Raw genomic sequence first — 18,605 nt, forward strand, 5'->3', positions numbered from 1 at the left:
TTCAAAATGTATTAATTATCTTACTAAACACACACATTAAAACAATCTAAAATAAAATACATATAACATTTAAAAACAATATTGTATACAATGATATTTTCTAAAAACAATAATTTTTACAATGATATTAAAAACAAAACTTAAAACAATATTTTTGCGTTCGCTATTCCTGTAGACTATATTTTTGACATTCCCATATTCTTGACATATTTTGGTATAATGTTTTTATTATTGTCCAAACACCCCCTAAAGTGATGAAACAGAAGGGGAATGACAACGTCCTTGCTTGCAGTATACACTAAGAGGCCGTGGCAACTGGTGTTGGGTCTTACATGCTGCTCTATCCCATGTACTGAGAGATTATTGTTATTCCACCTTGAAGGCCTTGTGGAAAATCTCAGGAGTCTAGCAAATATCAACAGTACTTTTAAAAAATCAACAAATGCATCCTTTCTGCACTCTCATATTCCTCACCTCAAATGCAAATTTCTCCACTAATGACAACCCATTTACATAAGTATGCTGACTGATGTCTGTCACAACTCACTCTATGCTCTTTGTGTTCATAATATACCTTATATTCACTCAGGCACAGCATTCTCATTAACACAACTCAAATCAGCAATACAATAAAATAGATATGACTTTACTTGTGGATAACAATTCAAACACCGTATATGTATAGAGCAGAGGTCTTCGAACTTTTTTCAGTTGAGCCCCCCCCCCCCCCAGCTGAATTTCTTTAGATGTCGGGCCCCCCCACTACCTTACTCTGGTACACTACATAATTGACGCTATTCGCATATCCAAGGCTCCACCGTATAGACACCACCCGGTCACATGAATGCCCTAGGTGTCACAGGGCCCACTTAGGGTACATGCATCTGGCGTGGGAATGCCCAGAAGTACAGCAGTTTTGGGTTACTGTAGTAGCAAGACGTGAGATGCCCAACACTGTGCGGGGTTGGGCAAAGGGCCTGGCCGGCAGCCAGCCTCTGTGCCCAAAACCCCAGTGGACACACAACCCCCACAGTGCGTTGGCTTTGGCATCCTAACCCCCCATGTGTACCCAATCCCATGCGCAGCAAAAGCCGGGTGGGTGCAAGATTGGTGCCAACCACCACTGAATAATAACATTTAATTTAGCACTATTTCCTATGAGGTTTCATTTTAAGTTCCTACAGCCATTATTTTCTATTGAAGGTTGTGGAAGCACCAGTGGTTGGCCATGTGTGTTGCTGGACTTACTCCACCTTTGAACTGGAGTAATTTCCTATGGTTTTGGGTCCCTTTTTGGCCACAGTAACTTTAGAATTGTATTTTTTGAATAGCACTGGACTTATTTCTTATGGTTATTTACAAATCTCTGCCTACACCCCACCCCTCATCCTTCCTGGATAATTCCTTACTTTTATTCCCTAAGTAGTAAGTATGGCCCTTCTTCCAGCCACTCCCCAAGGCCCCTCCCTCCTTATAGGTTTGAAGTACTTCTAAATACACTAGAAAAATGCAGTATGTGAATAGGCTCCTTCCTTCTTGCAAAGTGTTTAGCTCATCAGAACAGAGCAACCTGTAATTAGGGCCTAAGTTGAGCAGTTCATCAGAATGAACAAGTGCAGACTGAGTAGGTGAAGACTAGGAGTAAGTGAAAGTGGCAACTGCTAAATTAAGGAGACACTTAAAAAAATATTATGGGAAATGTGTAAAGGTAAAGCAAATTCACCCAATCGTAAAAGTGGCAACTGCTAAATTAAGGAAACCCTTAAAAGATATTAAGGGAAATGTATAAAGGTAAAGCAAATTTACCCAATCATGAAAACAAATCCATCCATTCATTTTTAAAATGGCATGTCTTAAGACAAGTCAGAGTAAAAAAAAGAAGAAAGTTAAAAGTGCTATGCAGAAAAATGTATACATCTGCATAGCTGTTGAACCCTGACAAAACATTCCTAAGCGCATCTGAGCCATTAGCGTTAAGAAACACAGCCCTTAACAACCAGGGACAAAATAGCGCCCAGTGACATCTGCAGTTTGTTCCTGTCAAATGTGTTATTGAATGTACGTGTGGCCTATACAGCACACAGATTCTGAAGTAATTTATCTCAAACAGCTATTTAAAAGAAAAGAAGACACTGTGCACACGTAAAGTGAGTGAGATTTTTAAAGCACTGGAATGAAAAACAAAGAACATACACACGGTTTGCTTGCCTCAAGGTGCTGCTGATGGAAATGTTGGCTAAAATGGGCCCACTTTTACTGGACTTGTTGAGAGCAGATGTCAGGAAGTAAGCGTGTTACTGAACTGAGCTCCGCGTAAAGTGTCATCAGTTTAGGGCTTAGGTTGGAGTGCGCGCCCCCCTGTGATGGTGTCGCGCCCCGCCCCACAGTTTGAAGAACTCTGGTATAGAGAATTTCTATTAAGTTACTCATAAAAATATAAGCTTTACCCACTCTTTTCAGAGTCACATAAAAGATTATATTTCTTCTGATCTGATACTATAAATAATAAATATTGTGTGGTATTAGAAGTTTGAACAGATAAATCTGTGTGATCAGAACTATAATCTTCCAGTTCTGGAAATCACATATCGCTTTCTTTTGTTTGCATTTTTATTTTATTTGAATGATTTTATCTGTAATGCTTCTGATTATTAGTGTACATACAAACAGGATTTGAATGATTCCTAAAAGATAAGGAGTGTAATCCTAAGTAACTTTAGCCATTTTGTCTACTAAGTAATATACTACTTTTAGACGAATTATCATCTCACGTACCATCGAGTTGGTTGTTCCTTAAAAGTGCAAGGACGTTGAGCCCGATTTATAATTTGGCCGGCGGTAGTTAAGTCTGTGAATGAAATGGAGTGCACTACCCCGTTGCCCTGATGAAGTCCCCACCCACTAAATTATGAAATGACCACCAAGCCAGAAGTCATTGCTAAAGCATTGGCAGGAACTGCCATCACACCAGTTCCTTTTAATGTTTTTTAAGTTTGACACACAGCTCTGCCATCATGACTAAGCCAACTTATTTTGTTTTTTATTTTCCAGAAGCAGGATGTTCTTTTTGAAAATAAAACAACAAAGGCCTCCCGGTGGGAAATGTAGGGGGGATTTTTTCCATTGCCCCTTACCTCCAGGGTTTTCCTGATGGGCAGTAGCAAATTGTTATATGGCTGTCCATCTAAAGTGGGCCCACAGACTTGTAGACACTGCTCTGATGGCCTTTAATCCATAGGCCATTGGAGAAGTTTGACCATGGCAGAGACTGAGTAGTATACTCCATTGCCAAAAAATGGTCCATCCACATCTAAATTTGGCATGTTGACCATTATATTGGCAGTAAGGATAATCTATCACTGTTGCTATGGAGTATGCTTTCCACCAATATATAATTTAGGCCCCACATTTTTAATTAAAATAACAAACACACACCCATGGTCGCATCTATATATACTTAGAAATAGAGCGATGTACCCACATAGAAGTAACTCAAAAGCGCTGAAAAGTGGCCTGTGTGCTGACTAAAGTGGTTAAGCTGTCTCACTCAACTGTGGCACAGTTGGAATTGGACGGGGCACCATTGTATCTGATATTCAGAGATTGGCAGTCTGTAGGCAAATTACTGTCATAGATCATATGTAAGAAAGGAAGGGCAGCGCTGCACCTTCAATGTGTATGTACCTATTAGAACTAACTCTTCAAAAGGGGGTTGGTGAAGTGACAGGAAATCAGCTAACCTGGATGCATTTGAATCAGACCTGCATATATAGAGCATTTTGTTTTTAATATTTTAGAGATGAGATATTAATGATATAGCACTGTTTTCTTTTTCCTATACATCAAAAGGACTCATTCTCAATGTACATTTTTAAATGAACTTTACCTCAAAAGTTAAAACCATATTGTGCTGTGTGTCCTCACCAACCTCCACAGGAAGTCTAGGATTGTTCAACATTACAAATACTTACAAACAGGTGTGTGAGTAACTCTACCTCACACAATGTTAGTAAGGCATAGTACAATGGATCCTTAGACAGGACTGCCAAGCAAGCCTAAGATAGACAGTTCACACATACTAGCCCAGCCCAGAATGTGAAAACACAAATAACCCCTCTTCACTCTGTATCAATCGTCTCAACATATTGTTATTCAATAAAAATTAGAAATATTTATTGACCCACAAATTAATCATTAGTGTAAAAAAACATTGACGATCGCTGTGACATTATACACATGAAAGGGAGAATGTTTTAGAGGTAATATACACTTCAAATTAGTATAAACTATCAATGTCTGAATGTGTTTATGTTTTCTAAGGTGAAGCAGCAAGATCTCAATCATCAACCGCAAATACATTGCTCACTCTGCTTGAGAAAAGAAGATGACAGCTATGCAGCAGGAAGGTAAGAGGGGTAAGATTATTGATCTTCTAAGGCCCAAAAAGGTCTCACAGTAGGCCAAAACGAGATCCAGAGTGTCCAGAATGACATACTGGAGCATCACCTAAGTGGATCAACCTATATATTCTGGGGTGGTGCAGGATGGTTTCAGAGAACTGTCTGTAGCTGTGTCTCATTAAGCTGTCATTTTTCATGATCAAGTATCATCTGCTACCAGCTTGGTCCCACAAATATCTACAGCTGACAGCTACGCAGAAAGCAGGACACTGTTGAACACAAAGCCACCTCTCACACTCCCTTCCAGTAGACACTCAGGTCACTTCACTATCCCTTAGGGGCTGTTGTTCCTCTGGCAATAGACACGAAAGGTGATTGTTAGACCTTCATAGTGTTTTAAGTGTTAGTATATGTGTTAAAAGTATGTATTATATTTGTAATGTATGTTTGAATTTTTTTAAAGTTATGAATTTTATATTATTTAATTTTTGCTTAATTTAATTCTGTAGCAGGTTGTGGGTTTATAGGGGAATAAGGTGGGAAGCAATTTAATTATAGTAAATTAAATATTAATTTTTAGGAATTATTAATTATTTGTAATTTAATTTTGTGTTTTAGTTCTGTAGCGGGTTGTGGGTTTATAGGCAAATAGCGTGGGAAGTAATTTATTTTTAATTAAGTAATTATTTATTTGTATTTACTGGTATTGATAATTCATTTATTGTTATTAATTATGAATTGGTAATTATTTTTTATTAATTGGTAATTAATTGTTATTACTTTATTAATTGATAATTATATTAATTGTATTAATGTAATATTCGAAGCGGGTTGTGGGTTTATAGGGGAATAGGGTGGGAAGTAATTTAATTGTAATTAAGTAATTATTGAAATTATTTTTGTGTATTGATAATTAATTTACTGTTAATTATTTAAAAAAATGTATTACTTATACATTTTTGTTATTGGGAATTAATGTGGTAATTATTAATAGGTCATACATTTTTAATACATAATATTTATTGGTATTTATAATTAATTAATTATTAAATATTTTGTAATTGGAGATTCATTTTAATTAATATTTTATTAGTATTGGTAATTAATTTATTTTTATTTAATTTATTAAATCAGTAATTTCCCTACTGTTGCACTCACTGGAGTGGAAATAGTAATTTTTACCCCTACGCTATCCAACACTTTCCCTACTGTTGCACTCTCAGGAGTGGGAATAGTAATTTTTACCCCTATGCTATCCAACACTTTCCCCACTGTTGCACTCACTGGAGTGGGAATAGTAATTTTTACCCCTACACTATCCAAAGCTTTTCCTACTGATGCACTCTCTGGAGTGAGAATAGTAATTTTTACCCCAATGCTAGTAATTTTTACCCCACGCTATCCAACGCTTTCCCTACTGTTGCATTCACTGGAGTGGGAATAGTAATTTTTACCCCTACGCTATTCAACGCTTTCCGTACTGTTGTACTCACTAGGGTGGGAATAGTAATTTTTAGCCCTACGCTATCCAACGCTTTCCTTACTGTTGCACTCAGTGTAGTGGGAATAGTCATTTTTACCCTCCCGCTATCCAACGCTTTCCCTACTGTTGCACTCAGTGGAGTGGGAATAGCAATTTTTACCCTCTAGCTATCCAATGCTTTCCCTACTGTTGAACTCACTGGAGTAGGAATAGTAATTTTTACCCTTCCGCTATCCAACGCTTTCCCTACTGTTGCACTCACTGGAGTGGGAATGTCATTTTTACCCTCCCGCTATCCAACTCTTTCCCTACTGTTGCACTCACTGAAGTGGGAATAGAAGTGTTTACCCTCCCCCTATCCAACGCTTTCCCTACTGTTGCATTCACTGGAGTGGGAATAGTAATCTTTACCCTCCCACTATCCGTTTTCCCTACTGTTGCCCTCATTGTAGTGGGAATAGTAAATGTTACCCTCCCGCTAACCTCCGCTAAAAATATTGAATATTTTTGTAATATTATTAAGTTAATATATATGTATTAAAAAGTAAAATGCATGTTTTTTTTTACTTACATTTGTTTTACTCAATTATATTTATTATTTCATTAATTTTACATAACTTTTAAGTCATTTGAAAAATGTGATATTTTAACAAACTATATTATTTTGGATTCCATATTTTTGTACTTACCTGTTTGTAGATAGGAATTTGATATTCTGGTAGTCGATATTTTGTCACCGATATGTTTGCAGGTCGATATTTTGCTTCTCGATATTCTGTCAGTGATTTGTTTTCACTGTGTTACTGTTTGCATGCACACATTCTTTACACAATACCTCTGAGGTAAGCCTGTCTGCTCGTGCCAAGCTATCAAGGGGTTATTTTAGAAGTGTATCCCCCTTATCTTGACTAGGAAGAAGGGTCTCTACTTGGACAAAGGTGCAAACCAATGCCAAATAGAGACCACCATATCTAACAGTGATGCCATAATGTGAGCAATTCGCCTTACATGTCCTAACCTACTCATGGACTATTGTCTGGAAAAGGACTCTAAACAATTGTTGGCTCATCCTTAATTCCTTATCCAGCATACAAGTTCATTTCTTTTCAGAGAATCTAAAATTATATTTTTTGCTCTAATTTTTAAATTAATGAAATAATAAAAAAACTAATGTCATAATCTTCTCATAAAGGGAATTAAATGTTAGTTACATGTGTAAAGAAAACATACATACTTCTCTAGCAAGTACACATATTTGTCAACCTATTATTATCCATACACAAGGCACACTCCATCAAAACCCAATTCTTTAGTTACTATCACATCAATATGTCCAGCTAGAACTATTGTGGTTTGTTACATTTGCAGTTTAATGCAAAAGTGTTACTGTGTCCAAAGCCTAGCAAGGGAGAAGGATAGATACATCAACAATGCATACACTTGTCTTCATACAGAAAGGACAGAACATTAGCGAATACAGAATCAAATATAAAATGTTATTAGGCATAAACAGAGAAAGTATGATGTTTGCAATGCAGTATATATGATTCCTCCTATTGAGAAGATATATCAGCAGAGTCACATTTTGCTCCTCTATATACATTAACAACACAAATAGTAGTATTCAGCAACACATTGGACTGTCTTCATGTTGCACACAAACATTATGCTCAGATTTAGTATGCTTAAAAGCTAAACCAAATTTCAACATACATGCTATAATTGACATCATCAAGTGTGAGTTCTAGACTTCGACACAATATGTGTCTGATAACTTAGATGAGACTCATTTACTTTTGCTACACTCCATTATTGAATCGATAGGTGTACCACATATTTTTAAAAACATTCCACCAATGGTCAGGCAAGTTCCACTGCAGGCTTCTTGATAGCTAGGAGTTGTGCATCACTTCAAAGTATTCACCAATGGCTAGCTAGCAGTGCAGCAGGTGACAGGATGACAAGACCTAGGAAGGATTAAACAGAAATCCTAAAATGTTTGTGGCTAACTATACATTTGTATTGCTAATTTTGAATGATGTCAGTAAATAATATTTGATGAGAACCAAACATTAACAGCTGTAAAAAATAAATCACATATAGCGTAATCATCATTATACGTATAATATTGACAATATACTATTATACTTTCAAATCATATATACTAAACAAACACACTTTAATAAAATGAAAATGAAACAATGTAAGATATAACTAGTGGATTAGTAACATAAAATATAACAGGATATGCCCATACGGAATACAAAGAAATTACATTTTTGTGAAATTCACTTATCATCAGGAAAGATGTTTTCAATTAAATCACACTTAAGTCACAGCCTTCCTCCTCTTCACTGTCGACTTTCTGTTGCATGTCATGAATATAATTTGGGATCCTACTATTATTCCTCATGAAGGATAAGTGAAATATTTCTCTGCAGGTCAATGTTGTAAATAATACAAGACAATATAACAATCTTGCAGATGGCCCAGGAAAGTAGAGAAGGGACCCTCTGATCTTGTCCAGGCACGTGAACTGGGCCTTCAAGGAGCCCAAACAAAAGCTTGCTCCACCTGACCCCTCTTTCGCATATGAGCATCATTTAAGCTGATTTACCCTGTCGTTATTGATTTCTCAAAGGTTATTTGGTCATGTATGACGAAAATAAGCTGGGATGAATAATGAAACAATGTTTAGAAGGGCACAAATTACCTGCAAAATTTCATATCAACAGATATTTATTTTAACCATTAGAAAGACAAAAATGCGGCTGACCAAAGGCTCAGCCCCTCAATTTCTTAAGTAAACAGATTTACAAAATGTCTGTGCAAAAACGTCTGGAGTACGCCGCACTTTTACTCCACTGGAGGCTAGGTAAATAGGTTCAAAAGAAGATGGACGGTGCACCTGAATGAAGTCAAGGAAATCTGTGTATATTCCAAAATAGACTCTTTATTAGATTTTAATTAAAAACATGGACATCAGTCAACGCTTTTCATTCCAGATGGAACTTCGTCAGGGCCAAAATGTCTTTGTCTTGGTCCAACACTCAATTGGTTTCACAATCAGATGGTATTCAGTACAAGCCCGGGTGTCTAGACAAAAGTTATGAACACGTTCAGCATAACACAGTTTATTCAAGCTGATCAGTTCATCTGGACAGGACCCAAACTTATCCAAAAGTTGTAAACATGTTCAGAATAACACAGTTTATTCAAAATGATCAGTTCGTCTGGACAGGACCCAAATTTATCCTTTGTAATAACTTTGACAATCTACTTCACAATATAATAAAAGAGAATCCAAAGGCCAGAGTAGCAGCCAAGATTCCTTACAAGTTTAGAAGTACAGAAGTACGCGTCTCCATACCAGTCCCTCATTCGGACTCAGACATCCAGACCAGTTTTGGTGCAAGGTCTGACATCTGTTTTGGCAAGTAGCTGTTGTACAGCCCTAGAACATCATGGATGGAACATCGAAATCTTGCACACATACTGGTGATCTAGAGTTCTGCTATGAAAACCACCTGCACATTAAAGGATTGAAAATGCTTCCTGTTGAGGCACACTTGTTCCCGGTTATGAGGTGGCCCCAATTCAACATTGGTTCCATCTATGGCACTTTCCACATTTGGTATTCCTCCCAAGACATAGATCTCTGTCTTGATATTGTTCATTGCAGCATTATCTGTTGGAAATTGGATGTTGACAACAGCTGAAAAAATTGGCATCAGTATTTCATTATAGTTGCTAACTCTGTACTGGGAAGAGCCAACAGTACAGAACAGTAACACTGCCATAGTCTTCACAATATTAGGGATGGTAGTCTGAATTCTGATGTCTGGCAAAAGTTCAAAAGAAAATTGGTTTGAGATACCCTCAATGGTGGTGTAATTCAGCATGTATCTAACGAAGTGCCTTACTTGCATGGTTTCCTATATAAAGGTGTTGTTTGTACACTTGTTAATTGTATCCTTCTCCTTCTTTTCTAGGGTGGTTGATAGATCTACGTGGTACATGAAAGTGTCAATATTTATTCATTTATTTTATTTTAGATATTGTATAATGTATGTACAAGACCTGGGGGTATCAGAGTGCTACACAGTGCATACTATGTATAAACAGAAGTTCAATACAACATTACTGAAAGAAGAGCTAAAGGGATAATCAAGTAACTATCAAAAGACGTTATAGAGAGGTCATTTTATAGAACACACAAGAGAGGTCACATTGTACTTTCACACACATTTTTGTACATAATACAACAATTGATCATTTTTGACCACAACAAATAATAGGCACAAATAAATATTAAGGAATGGCAACGATTTCTCTCCATTTATTTCTATAATATATACTTAAAAAAATATAAACTTGTATTGTCAGTACTAAAATCTTTATAAAATCAGCCAAAGACAAAAATTGAAAATATATTTTTAAGATAACAAATATATATCTTTATTATAAAATAAATACGTATTTTCTTATAAATATTATTTTGAAACAATATAGTCATAGTCAAACATTGTAGTCATGGTCAAACTTTTGCAAAGATTATATATATTTTAGAAAAATATTATTTACTGAAAACGTCAAGCTTGACATGGATTGCATGGTAGATGGTACATATCTTTTTTCTTTTTTGCAATGTGGACTTTATAGCTGTTTTTGACCAAACCAACTTTATGGGTGATGGGTGACGCTGTCAGTGATGCTCAAGCAGTCCACTATGGTGTTATTCATACCATATACGGACAATGTGGTTTAGGATGCCTGACGTATGCGTCAGGGATGACAGACTCCTAAGTGCAGTCTGTGTCTACCTTTTCCAGCTCCATTTACGGTGACACATTGGTTATAATAGATCATGAATGACAGACTCTATTGTAAGCAGAAAGTGACACAAATTCAATCCCATTGGCAGCCACATTTTCAATGTCCATTACGTCCCATGCTTCCTGACTATCAAGTGTAGCAGCCAGTTGTTGTTCATTCTCTTCTGCTAGGACTCACCATAGATGAAGGAGAAGATGACTTTGCCCCAACTTAACTCCTGAGGAGTTGGATATTCTTGCAAATGGGGCCTTAACTAACTACATCCAATTACATGGTCCAGCAGAGCGCCAGTTAAGCAGCACACAAGAAATGCATTAAAAAAAATATATAGTTACTTATAAATAGGATTGTGCGAGACTACACACACTAACTCCTATGTTTTAAAAGTTACATTCATCATACGAAAAAAAATTCATAGTCCTACAATGTGGTAATTTGTGCTTTACACAAAAGCTACTGCAAAACCAAATATTGTTATGGCCTTCTATGCCAAAAGTTACATTTTTATGATTATATGTACCATAGTGTAATATATGAAACATGATAAACAGAGACCACCCATCTTTTAAATGAAAAGTAAATGTCAACACAGAGCTATGTATTTTTATTAGATACATATATGGCTGTAACATTATTTTGGATCTGTGTAAAAATACTAATTATTTAAGTACATCATGAATTAGTGAGTTATGCGCTCCAAACATTACTTATTTTGATACAAACATGAATCAAATTGTTTACCTAAACGTCTTTAACTGCAACGTACATTGGAAACAAAAAACAATTAATCAGACATTGGGGAGGGAATGCATGACCTCAGTTTGGCATGGGTAAGCTGTGGGGTAAACCAGTGCAACCGCACTTGCCTTAGGTTGCTATATAATGTCACACTTGTAACACTCTAAAATACGTTCCTATTACCATAGGATATATTAGGCTTTGCCATAGATTTTAAGTTTTCTAGACAGCTACACCATCACAGATTTGACAAACATCTTAACCCATTGCAAGTGAAATGGCATTAAATGTACTCATAAACAAAATAATGCAGACATGATATCTATCACATTTGTGGTGTAGTAAGATAACAGTCAAACCATAAATGAGGCACAGTGGCAATGCTTTATTTGTAACATTGCTAATGTAATATGTGTTACTGATGGATTATGCTCTGAAAAATAGTTCCTTTCATCCAATGGTTGATGAGACTCTCTTTCCTGTGAAGCAGGTAAACAGTTTTAGACATGCTCATATCTATATTAAACATGATCTGTTATGGCATCTGTGTTTTAAATAATATTATGTGACATGGATGGTATCCCTTGGCCAGAACTACTGGCTATATTTGGTAAAACAAAACACACAAGATGATGGCGGAATGTTGCACAATGGCAAAACATTCACCCCCAGTCACAGATCTGGGTTTAATCCATCGTTATTTTGCTCACCTAGCCACCCCAGTTCAGACATGGCCATTTGCAAATCATTCTTGACCCTGTGCCTCATGGAAACAGTCCAGCCCGAACTGCCAAGCCATGTCTTCCCTGGACCGGAATCAAGCATCCTAGGACCGGTTTCTGGCTATCAGCCGTCATCAGCCACGATAGCTTGAATCCAGTGGCGTAGTGAGCAAGGGACCCACGTCTGGGCATACCCTTACCACATAGGGTGAACAGCAAAACACACAAGATGATGGACGGAATGTTGCACAATGGCAAAACATTCACCCCCAGTCACAGATCTGGGTTTAATCCATCGTTATTTTGCTCACCAAGCCACCCCAGTTCAGACATGGCCATATGCAAATCAGTCTTGACCCTGTGCCTCATGGGAACAGTCCAGCCCGAACTGCCAAGCCATGTCTTCCCTGGACCGGAATCAAGCATCCTAGGACCGGTTTCTGGCTATCAGCCATCATCAACCAGGATAGCTTGACTCCAGTGGCGTAGTGAGCACAGGACCCACGTCTGGGCATACCCTTCCCACATAGGGTGAACTGCAAAATGCACAAGATGATGGACGGAATGTTGCACAATGGCAAAACATTCACCCCCAGTCACAGATCTGGGCTTAATCCATCGTTATTTTGCTCACCAAGCTACCCCAGTTCAGACATGGCCATATGCAAATCAGTCTTGACCCTGTGCCTCATGGGAACAGTCCAGCCTGAACTGCTACGCCATGTCTTCCCTGGACCAGAATCAAGCATCCTAGGACCGGTTTCTGGCTATCAGCCGTCATCAGCCAAGATAGCTTGACTCCAGTGGCGTAGTGAGCACGGGACCCACGTCTGGGCATACCCTTCCCACATAGGGTGAACAGCAAAACACACAAGATGATGGACGGAATGTTGCACAATGGCAAAACATTCACCCCCAGTCACAGATCTGGGTTTAATCCATCGTTATTTTGCTCACCAAGCCACCACAGTTCAGACATGGCCATATGCAAATCAGTATTGACCCTGTGCCTCATGGGAACAGTCCAGCCCGAACTGCCACGCCATGTCTTCCCTGGACCAGAATCAAGCATCCTAGGACCGGTTTCTGGCTATCAGCCGTCATCAGCCAGGATAGCTTGACTCCAGTGGTGTAGTGAGCACAGGACCCACGTCTGGGCATACCCTTCCCACATAGGGTGAACAGCAAAACACACAAGATGATGGACGGAATGTTGCACAATGGCAAAACATTCACCCCCAGTCACAGATCTGGGTTTAATCCATCGTTATTTTGCTCACCAAGCCACCCCAGTTCAGACATGGCCATATGCAAATCAGTCTTGACCCTGTGCCTCATGGGAACAGTCCAGCCCGAACTGCCAAGCCATGTCTTCCCTGGACCGGAATCAAGCATCCTAGGACCGGTTTCTGGCTATCAGCCGTCATCAGCCAGGATAGCTTGACTCCAGTGGCGTAGTGAGCACGGGACCCACGTCTGGGCATATCCTTCCCACATAGGGTGAACAGCAAAACAGACAAGATGATGGACGGAATGTTGCACAATGGCAAAAAAATCACCCCCAGTCACAGATCTGGGTTTAATCCATCGTTATTTTGCTCACCAAGCCACCCCAGTTCAGACATGGCCATATGCAAATCAGTCTTGACCCTGTGCCTCATGGGAACAGTCCAGCCCGAACTGCCAAGCCATGTCTTCCCTGGACCGAAATCAAGCATCCTAGGACTGGTTTCTGGCTATCAGCCGTCATCAGCCAGGATAGCTTAACTCCAGTGGTGTAGTGAGCACGGGACCCACGTCTGGGCATACCCTTCCCACATAGGGTGAACAGCAAAACACACAAGATGATGGACGGAATGTTGCACAATGGCAAAACATTCACCCCTAGTCACAGATATGGGTTTAATCCATCGTTATTTTGCTCACCAAGCCACCCCAGTTCAGACATGGCCATATTTGGTACAAGGCATTCTGGTACTAGAGAAGTGTATAAACACAATATTGTTAAAAAGGTGGTCTAGGAATTGACATGTACACAGGGTGTTTTTTTATCTTTGGTCCAAATAGTTGTGAAGTGTGATAGCAGATATCTACAATGTGGCAGCTGGGCATGGGCTATGAGTAAATACCATGTGCAGAACATTGCTATCAACAATATTTCAAAGAAAGAAAACACAATATGTGCCTGAGTTTCATTTTGCCAGATGGGAGAGCCCTTAAATAAGATGGCAGCAGGCATACACTATCTTCAATGGATATTCTGTCTTCCTTATTACAAGTGTATTAAAGTATATCTAACTTGGTGTGGCCACCTTTCTGTCAGATTTGTGACTTAGGGCCTGATTTTGAATTTGTTAGATGGGTTACTCAGTCATAAACTTAATGACTATCCCATTCACTTTCTTACAAATTCATTATATTCCAGAGCACCTGTAAATGAGACAGACAGGAGATCTGTTACATTTTGATGGAGTAACCTATCTGCCAAGCTCTAAATCAGCCCCATAGTTAAGAGGATCTTTACTTGTAATTAGTGCATAAACAGATATTCTGAATTAGCTGGAGTTATGTAGATTGGTACTTTGGCCATGATTACACTGGTCATCGCACCGCACACCTACAAGCGGTAGATGGTGGTCCGAATGCCGGTTTACAATGGGTCGGGGGAAGACCACCACCTCTACGAAGATCAGTAATCCCGACAAGGTGGCGGTCGAAATCGTATTCCCAAATGGCGGGAGTGGCGAGGCACGCACCACAGTCAGGATTACGATATCCCTTTCCAACAGTCTTTTCATGTCGGGAAGCCCACCATGAAAAGGTTGTCCGAAATGGAATTTGGGGGCACCAAACAGAGCTCCCGTCTGTTGTGGGCCACTGTAAAGTGGCCCTGGGGCACACGTAGTGCCCCCACTCACCTCCATGTACCGTGTGCTATGCATGACATGGTGCATGGCATACGCTGCATGGAGGTGCAGGAGGTGCTCCATACCACGACGGCTTGTGAAGCAGTCTTTTTCCTTGGCCGCAGCATAAGCCTCCATGGTATGGAGCACTTTCCAACTGCAAGGGTATCAGTCATATTATAATGCGGCAGTTGGACCACTGCATGCTTATTGGGTGGTCTCCTGACTACCGCAATAGTGGTCGGCAGTCCCACCATCCGCTATCAAAATTAGACCCTCAGTTGCAACGGTGACAGATGTTCCATCTGCCTTGTTACATGTGCTATTCAAAATAATGCTCCTGTAATAAGGCAGACAGAATATCCATGACATTTGTGATGGACCAACCGTTCTTTCAAAATCTGAATCAGGCCCATTATGGTGTGGCCTTTATGTAGAATAGTAAGGTAACGTGTCTTAAGTTTGGCCCTGTTTAATTTCCAGTAAGGCCATAGTATATGGGGCAATTAAATAAAACAACAGCATTGAAAGTTAAATGCCACCTGTGGACTGCAACACATGATGAGCCAGCTGACAAAGAAAACATGGCTTTAGGCCTCCTTTTGTAGCTTGTTTGCTGCATCTTTTAAACCTTCAGGCGAACATATCAAAATGTTCTTTTCTAACAGCAAAGAACCTACTTGGAAATATTACCAATGTCACCTTGTAAATAGGCCTTGTAAACCACAAGGTAGGGTGCCTAGTATTCAAACGTGGCACATATAGGGATTTAGTATCGGAATGTACCTACAGGCAGTACCCTCCAAAAGCAATTTTCAATGTAAATGGATGAAGTGCTTCCTAAGAGAAAAACAAAGATAGAAGAATGATTCAATCATTCTTGATTCAAGGTGAGAGGAACCTGAAAGCAGAGAGCTGTGTCACTTCCGGTGACCAGTTGCTCGGTAGTCGAATGCCCACTGATGTCGGGTACTTCAGGTGCAAGGAAGTGTTGTTTGACTCTGCAGCTACGGGGACCAGGAGATGTCAAGGATGACCAGAATCCAGATGTGAGCTGTCCCACAAAGGATGTCAAGAGCTGAGGAGTTGATGTCCGGCTGGAGCACCAACAAGCCTTAGCAACTGAAACCCATGCTGTCAGAGGAAACAGGTTATGGTGTGGACCAGTAAGGTCCAGGGGACTCTCCAAGCAATGGAGAGTCAAGACACATCTGGAGCAACTAGGTAAGCCCAAGAATTCACAAGGTGACCCTCCATAGGACCCACAGACAAATGGACCGGGGATTGCGAGGAGACCCCAAGCAAGTATGCAAAGGGCCAGCCCACAGAACACTCAGAGAGTGGAGGCCATAAATCTTCAGTGCAGATACTGTTTGAGGTCGGGACTACAGAGAGTCCAATGCATAGGCTCAGGAATTGTCACTAAGCAGAGGCAACTGCAAAAGTACGCGGTGCACAGGGGTTTGGGTTGCATGGTCTCCACGAGGGATAGTGATATCAGAATCGCTGAGAGGACAGATCAATCTCAGAGACCTTCGGGAACCCACCTCCTGTGTTGCTGAAATCTTCAGAGTCCTCAGGTGCTTGGGAGAAGCAAAACAGTCAGATGCGTTAAGGTGCCTGCTTTTGCAGGGGAGTAACTCCTTTACTCCAAGGGAGATAGTGCAGGCAGTTGAAGTACTTGGTTTCTTCTTAGCAGAATCTTGTCCAGGTAAAATCTAAAGTCCTGTGATCAGGTTACCTACTTTATACCCATGGGAAGGGGTTGGAAAGATTCTATGGACCCTCCTGTGGGAGGAGCAGGACAGAGGGGTGGCTACACCCATGTACTTTGTCCAGTTTCGCACTAGAGCAGGAGCCAATGGCTCCCAGATCAGGTTTGAACTGGACTATGCACAGGGACACCAAATGTGCCCCCAGTGCAGACTTTCTGGCACTCAGAGAGTGCACCCACCCAGCCCCAATACATTAAATCATGTCTGGGAGGTGGTTACACCTCCCTGTGACAGGGTGCCTATTATCATGCCTTCCTCTGCATGAGCTTAGCTCAGCAGCAGGAGGGCAGATCCGCGTCTGTGGCTGGCAGCATCCATTTTGTGCTGTCCAGGTAGAGAAAGCTGGTACCGGGTAGACTGGTGACCCATATATGTCTCTCTAGAAGGGTGGAATCATACCTCCCACATCAGTTGCTGGTGTGGGAGGTATGATTCCAAGGTGTTTGACACCAAACACAACATGTTTCCAAACAGTTGTTTTAAAGTTAGCATTTACCGCAAGGTTATAATGCACTTAAACATATATGTCTGGCTGCATGACAGACACCTCCGGAGAATGGACTCAGAAGACTGCAGAGAAGCTCTGCTCATGCAGGGGCAACCTCTCATGTAAAATCCAGCACCCTGCCTTCAGGATTGATAAAAGTGGCCACTGGATTCAAGCAAGCCGGGCTGAAGACAGCTGAAATGCCAGAAACCGGTCCTCGGAAGCTTGTTTCCGGTCCAGGGAAGGCATGGCTTGGCAGTTCGGGCTGGACTGTTCTCATGAGGCACAGGGTCAGACTGATTTGCATATGGCCATGTCTGAACTGGGGTGGCAGAGTGGGTTAAAGAACAGTGATGGATTAAACCCAGATCTGTTGACTGGGCGTGAGTGTTTGATTGGTTCAGATGCTCCGTCCATCACCACCCCCTTTTGTACCACTTCAGGATTGGTAAGGCATGCCATAGGGTTGACGGATAGGTATTTAATTGTAGTGATTTAGAGAGATATAGTGAACCTATTTCTCAGTAAGTGGTGCAAGCACAATCTTACACACTCTGCAGTCACAGGCATGTCATGTCAATTTGGATGGCCTCTCATGGGTGGCACAATACATGCTGCAGCCCATGGAAGGCCTCTGGGGCACCTATGCCCTTGGTACATGGTGTACCATATACTAAGGACTAATAAGGGTACCCCAGAATCCAATACACTCGAAAAACATACTCTCTACCTGTGTGAATCAAAAGGTGCGAAACCAATGAGGAAAAAGATCAACCCGCCTATAGATAGAATGTAAGGTGCCCTATATAGGGTCAACACATAATGAGCAAACACAGGGCAGACATGGACAGTAGGATTAAATAAGGATCCTACAGAGAATTATTAATAACAACATTTATTTTATAAATATATTTTTATTATCATTATCGAATCAAAAGGTGCAACTCGTCACTAATTAGGAATCAACTAACAACCCATGCCAGCACATGTGACCAAGAGGCACAGCATTCAGTGTTTAGTATCAAAAAGTTTTTATTATTATTTCATCATTTGTTAGTTCAACAATTCTAATTTCTACATAAATATAACAAAAGTGCTATACAGAACACATTCCACACCACACACTCTCACCACGTCAAACATTCGGATTCATGACCACACATACTCATACGTTCATTCAGGTAAGACATTTCTTAGTACAAAAATAATGGATGAATCAGCGTGGACAGAACCCCCAAGGAGAACAGTTGCAAAGAGG

Source organism: Lissotriton helveticus, chromosome 4_1, assembly GCF_964261635.1.
Source record: "Lissotriton helveticus chromosome 4_1, aLisHel1.1, whole genome shotgun sequence".
NCBI lineage: Eukaryota > Metazoa > Chordata > Amphibia > Caudata > Salamandridae > Lissotriton > Lissotriton helveticus.